Here is a 6,000-nt window from a genome sequence, read left to right on the forward strand (position 1 = left end):
GTTATTTGAGAATATTTCAAATTGATTTGGATAGAAATATAGAACTACTGTAAATCTGGATACATGACATTATGCATACCAGTTTCACAAATTGGGAAAAGTGTTATAGGTCCGGAGCCGTACCTAGTACACGTACCGGCGTATCTATATGTCAACATTTACTTAGTGGTATACATACCCAGTATCCATACCACAAAAAGTCTGTGAACTCGTGAACCTGGAATGGTACGCATACCTAGTATGCATACCAAAATGAACTGTTGTTTTTGAAACAGGTGTGGTATCCAAACCCTGTACGCAAACCGGAATGTTTTGCAAGTTATGGAACTTATATTTTTTTAAGGGTATACATACCCGGTACATGTACCATGACAAATATAGTCACGAACAAGGAAGAGTACACGTACCTGGTATACGTACTTTCTCTGTCAAATATTTTCAAATGCACATAAATTATTTCTGCGAGATAATTAACATTTGAATGAATTTCTAAGAACACTATGTAGACATGATTGGTCACATTATAACCTATGGTTGTGACTCAAACTTAAAGTCTTAAGTGTTATAAGAAAATGATTAAGCATATAGTTCAATCGGCTAGTTTCAGCTAATTGTTCATGAACAATGTCTTTATACACAGTCCGATTATAGTTCATCCTAACCATAGTGTATATCTTGATATGTCAATCACATTTCAAAGATTCATCTAACGATGAATATTGTTCGCTTGGTTACAAAGCTATCTTAGCTTAAACCTAAAGCAACCTATACTTTGAAAGTTTATATAAAAGGAACCTCAAGCAACTGGGTCGTCCCCTCCTTCAAACCCTTTTAGGTTTTAACAACTAAAAAAACTTCATAGGGATTCGTGAAGCTAGGTCCAACTATCTTTTATCTTGATAGTTCGTGTATCTTGATTTTTTTGATTGTTGAGCTACTCACTCAAACAAGATAGATAGAAATCGCAAAGTTCTCAGACTTTGTGATTCCACAGGTTTAATACTTGTAAGGTTAATAATAATCTATGTTGCTCTTCAGGAAGCATAAATTCGGATTTTGAGGTTAGCTAGACTTTGTCTATTGCTATCGATTTCCAGTCTCACCTTGATCTACGGTCAAAAAGGAAATCACACATATAGGCTTATCTGTAGGAGGAAGATTGATTTAAAGTCTTCAATTGAGTTGAAGCAACTCTTAGGCTGTAAAGGACGTCAGCTAAGGGAATCAATTGCGCGGAGTCCTACTGGGAATCAAGAGGCGTAAGGAACGCGACTGTAACTGAATTGCTGCGAGGGTTTAATTTGGTCTCAACTACATTCCAGTCTGAAGTTAATTGGTAGTAGGATAGTGTCTATAGCGGCTTAATACAGTTTGGTATTCAAATCTGGACTAGGTCCCAGGGTTTTTCTGCATTTTCGGTTTCCTTGTTAACAAAATTTCTGGTGTCCGTGTTATTTATTTTCCGCATTATATTATTTATCTTTATAATTGAAATATCATAGGTTGTAAGTAAATCAATCAAAGTATATACATTCATCATTGTTTGTTGGATACGACTTGATTGATTCCTGGATATTGATCTTTGGAATCGTCCAAGAACTCTCACACGTAAATCAAGTTCACGGACTTGTCTCTGTAAACTTTCTGATTATGAAAGAAAAAGATATAACTTTAAATATTATTCCTTGATTGAGATTCATTAAGTTGAACTCTCGGAATTGTATTTAAGTTTGTCCATATAGGTTGCCTAAAAAAAAGATGGGTGGTGTACTTTGGTACCCCCCGCATTTTCAATTGATATCAGAGCAGGCAAACACGTTTAAGGCCTAATAAATTTGTGTTCGAAAATCTCTAGGAATCGATATTCACGTACAAACATGTCTCTTATTGATTTTGATTACGCCAAGTATTTGGGGATTACCTCATAGGATAACACCTTAGTTGATTCTTCTGAATCAAGAGGATATAAGCTTATGTTGTCAGTATCTGATAATACTACTCCCAAATACACAAATGGCTTCATGTCAGAATCCGAATTGGAGGTAACCAGAAGCTTAAAAAAGGCTACTGAGATAACGATTTTCAAGTTTCAGAATTAAAGAACTTGAAAAAAAAACGCTCAGTATATTAATGACCTTGAAAAGTCTTTAGATAGAGAACGTGATCTCATTAACATGACGGAATATGTCCATGACGATATCTAAAAACTTATTCAAGAAACTAACATACTACGAGAAAAGGTTAGTATATTGGAGGATGCTGTCAAGGAAAACGAGATACATGAGAAACATCTAATTGAGACTCATTCATCAGAAATGAATGAACTTCATGTTGAAAAGGAAAAAGTCGAATCTAACCTTCTTTTATCTCAGGAACAGAATAAACTCCTTAAAAAGGATAATTCTGCACTTATGAGTAAAGAATCCCCAAAACCAGATGTTTTCCTTGAACCTTCAGAGACATTACCTAGTATTGAGAACTCCGTTATGGGAAAGGAAACTGGTAGAAACAATTGCGTAGAAAATCAGTATATACATTCGATAGAGATCATGAATAAACTAAGTTTCTAGATAATCCATGAAGTTGTTCACACTGCGGTAAAGAAGGTCATCTTGCATTGAAGTGCTTCAGAAGAAGAAAACAAATTACTAAACTTAAAAAATTGCTCACTTTTGCAATTGAAGAAATGAAAAATTTGTCTGCATCTTCAATCGATCTTAACACTGTAGAAAATTTAAATACTTATATCAAGAAATCCTCTCGAAACCTTCATAAGTCTAGATATCCTCACTCCGTAGTGTCACAGAACATTACTAGTATCAGACTTCCTACTGATAAAGAGGGCATGATAGGTAGTTTTTCCTCAAAGAATTGGGTCCCTGATTCTAATTCCTTGAAAATAATTTCAAGAGGTCCTAGACTTACCTCAAGAAATTCTTCAGAACTATCAAGTGTCATTAATCGGTCTAGCAAACATGAAAGCTCATCATAATCTTCTATAGGGAAACGAACTAGAAGAAAAAAGAGAAATCATTACATGAAAAACCTCAGTGCATCTGGTGATACACCTGGTGAGACTGTGTCTCACTCTGTAACCTAACGGTACAACATTAGTCCTTGAAACTAACTTGAGAGTTACAAGGAATGCATTCATATCAATTTTGATATGAATGATGAAGATTGATCAAGTCTTATGTAGTTAATTTTAATCTCTTTCTACAAAAGTAACATATAATATTTTAGTTGAGCCTGTCTCCTTAATGTCTTATTGAACTTTTGTTATTTCCTATATGAAGTAAGTGTTAATAGTCCATGTGCTCTAAAGATGTATCCGTATGGAAATCATTATTTATAGAGCTAAGAATGCATTATTGACACTCGAAGAGATCAATTACTATTTAAGTAAAGTTTTATTGTGATGAATACTCATTATAATCTCTCAGTGAACGAATTCGGTCCACGAACTAATGTTTGCGTACCGATTCACGTACCCTGCTAGGGCTTACAGATAAATCCATCGATAAATGAATAAAGAATTCATATTTGTTTGAAAAAACTCTTGTGTTGACCCTAACAAATAGTTGAGTCATATAATTCTAAAAAGATAGAAAGCTCAAAAAGACCTCATGAAGCCATTGATGTTGATGATGAAGATGTCAAATAAGAAAGAATTGTGTTTCAGGGATCTCTATTGAAAAGGATGGCTGAGAGAAAAGAGCAAAACTCTTGGGTTGCATAGTCCATCAAAGATCTGAATCATTCTCAGAATGACTCAAAGGTTGAGATTGCAAATCTACAATTGAAAATAAATCTTCTTATTGATGGTCAAACCAAAATCCTTGAAAAGCAAAAAGTCTTGATATGATACCATAAGAAGTTGATTTCTGAATGCACAAATGCTCGACAACTTGCTCGCATCGTCAATCGGAAGGTTGGTGTCTTAACTCATGAGCATGACCTCTCAACAGTCAAGTGGATTAAGGACATCAATGATACATTTTATGATGGAGTTTTGGAAAGGTATGAAGAAAATGATGAGTTATAATTTTTTATTTTCCAAGAAACTTCTTGTGAGAATTTATTCTTGCTTTTGAGAAGGATAACTAGGATTTGGTAGCAAATATTGTGATCACACGAGCTATTTCCAACGATTTTCATCTTGTATGTTTTTAAATTTATTTATTTAAATTCTAGAGTTTTTGGAAGATGAACTTACTAGTATGTAATCATTATTGGTTTAATATATTGCAAATTCTTATAAGATATATGTGTCCTTTACTTCTTGTAAATTGAACTGATATTTCATATATGCTCAAAAGTTGAATTTATTATGTTTTTTATAAACTAAAAATAGAACAAACTTTGTAAGAAATTCTCGCAGTATCGATCTACTTGTGATCACACTTCTGTGTTATTACCGCACTACACACTCCGTAAGATTTTCTTATGTTGAGTCATACCAATTAAAATTGTCTCTTTGTTCGTAACTGGCGTTGAGATTAATTTAGGTCGATGTTCAGGATACAAATCCATGTGATTTGTTAATATCCGACAAAATCTTTATTTTTCATTAAAGTAAGGTCACTCATGTTGTTCTCTTGGGAATGACACCAAATGGGGGAGAATTCTTAAATGAACTTGTGCTTAATTGATATATCTTTGGTGTGTGGTTGTGGAATTTACAGGGAATACTTGAATCTTAAATCTCCTACATGAGCGCTAAGTATTTCATATTATATGATATTATCTAATTAAAGTTGATATGTAATTCCTTTAAATCTTGAAGTATCTTTTGGTTGTACTCATTACGATCCCATGATTTTCGTACCTTTGCCAATTTTATTGACAAAAAAGGGGGGAGAATTAATTAGTAATTTTGAACTACATACATATGGTTTACGTATCATTATGTAAGGGGGAGCGAATCAATATCTATAGGTTTCACCTATTATGCAAAAGATGTAAGTAATGATTAACGGGGAGAAACATATCACCGTAGTATTACTTCGAAGTTGTGATACAATTGAACTTTGGAGAAGATTTTTGTATAACGAAGATTGAGAATATTTGTTTTCAAAGTTGGTATCGGTACGGATCTTTAACAACAATGATGCTGATATGAACATGTTCAGAATCATTGCAACTTGAAGTAACGAAGAATTCAAGGAGTTGAAGAAACCAATGAAATCAATCATGATATATTCAAGGAGTTTTTGAAGCTTTATTTTTAATCCATATGTACTGATAGTTTTTCCACTCAAATTGACAAAGGGGCAGATTGTTAGAGCATTGCTCGGTCGAACTCACAAATGTTGGTATCTCAAGATTGTTATCAAATTTAGTTGTCAAATGATGCAGTTTTTACAAGTGGTAAGAAAGGATTCGTTGCTCGAACTTTATAAAGGATGGGTTTAAGACAAATAAAATAAAATACTAAGACGAAGTAATTAATTTTGATTTTTGGTTTATCAAGGAGAAATGATTCTAGGGTTTTGGATTCGACTACTTCTAATATTTGTAAACTCAATAACAATTCCTTTGACAAAATACTCCTAGTTTGCTCAAAACAATTTCGAACCCAATCTCATGCTTTGGAAGATAAAACGTTACAAGCTCTTTTTATGACTCTCGTCACTATTCTAAGGCCTAATTTTCCTTCGCTTATAAAAGACGGTATTTAAACTGCCCAAAACAGTTTTCACGAAGCATATAAAGAAGAGAAATTTTTTAATAATTTAAAAGCACAAAATTGGAGTATTTATGTCAAAGAAAATAATTACTAAGAATTACGCATCACAAATAGCTTCTTCCAAAACCCTAGAAAAGAGATTTAGCTACTCATGAATCGAAAATTGAAGAAAACTTGATTAATCATTGTATTAAAAATAATAAAATTCTGCTTACAATGATTTCCAGTCGCTAAAGATGTTTAGCCACCAAGACGTTACAATAGTTTAGCTGCGAAAGATCTACTGCAACCAATACTGTATACGATATAAA

This window comes from Papaver somniferum, chromosome 9, assembly GCF_003573695.1.
Source record: "Papaver somniferum cultivar HN1 chromosome 9, ASM357369v1, whole genome shotgun sequence".
NCBI classification, from domain to species: Eukaryota; Viridiplantae; Streptophyta; class Magnoliopsida; order Ranunculales; family Papaveraceae; genus Papaver; species Papaver somniferum.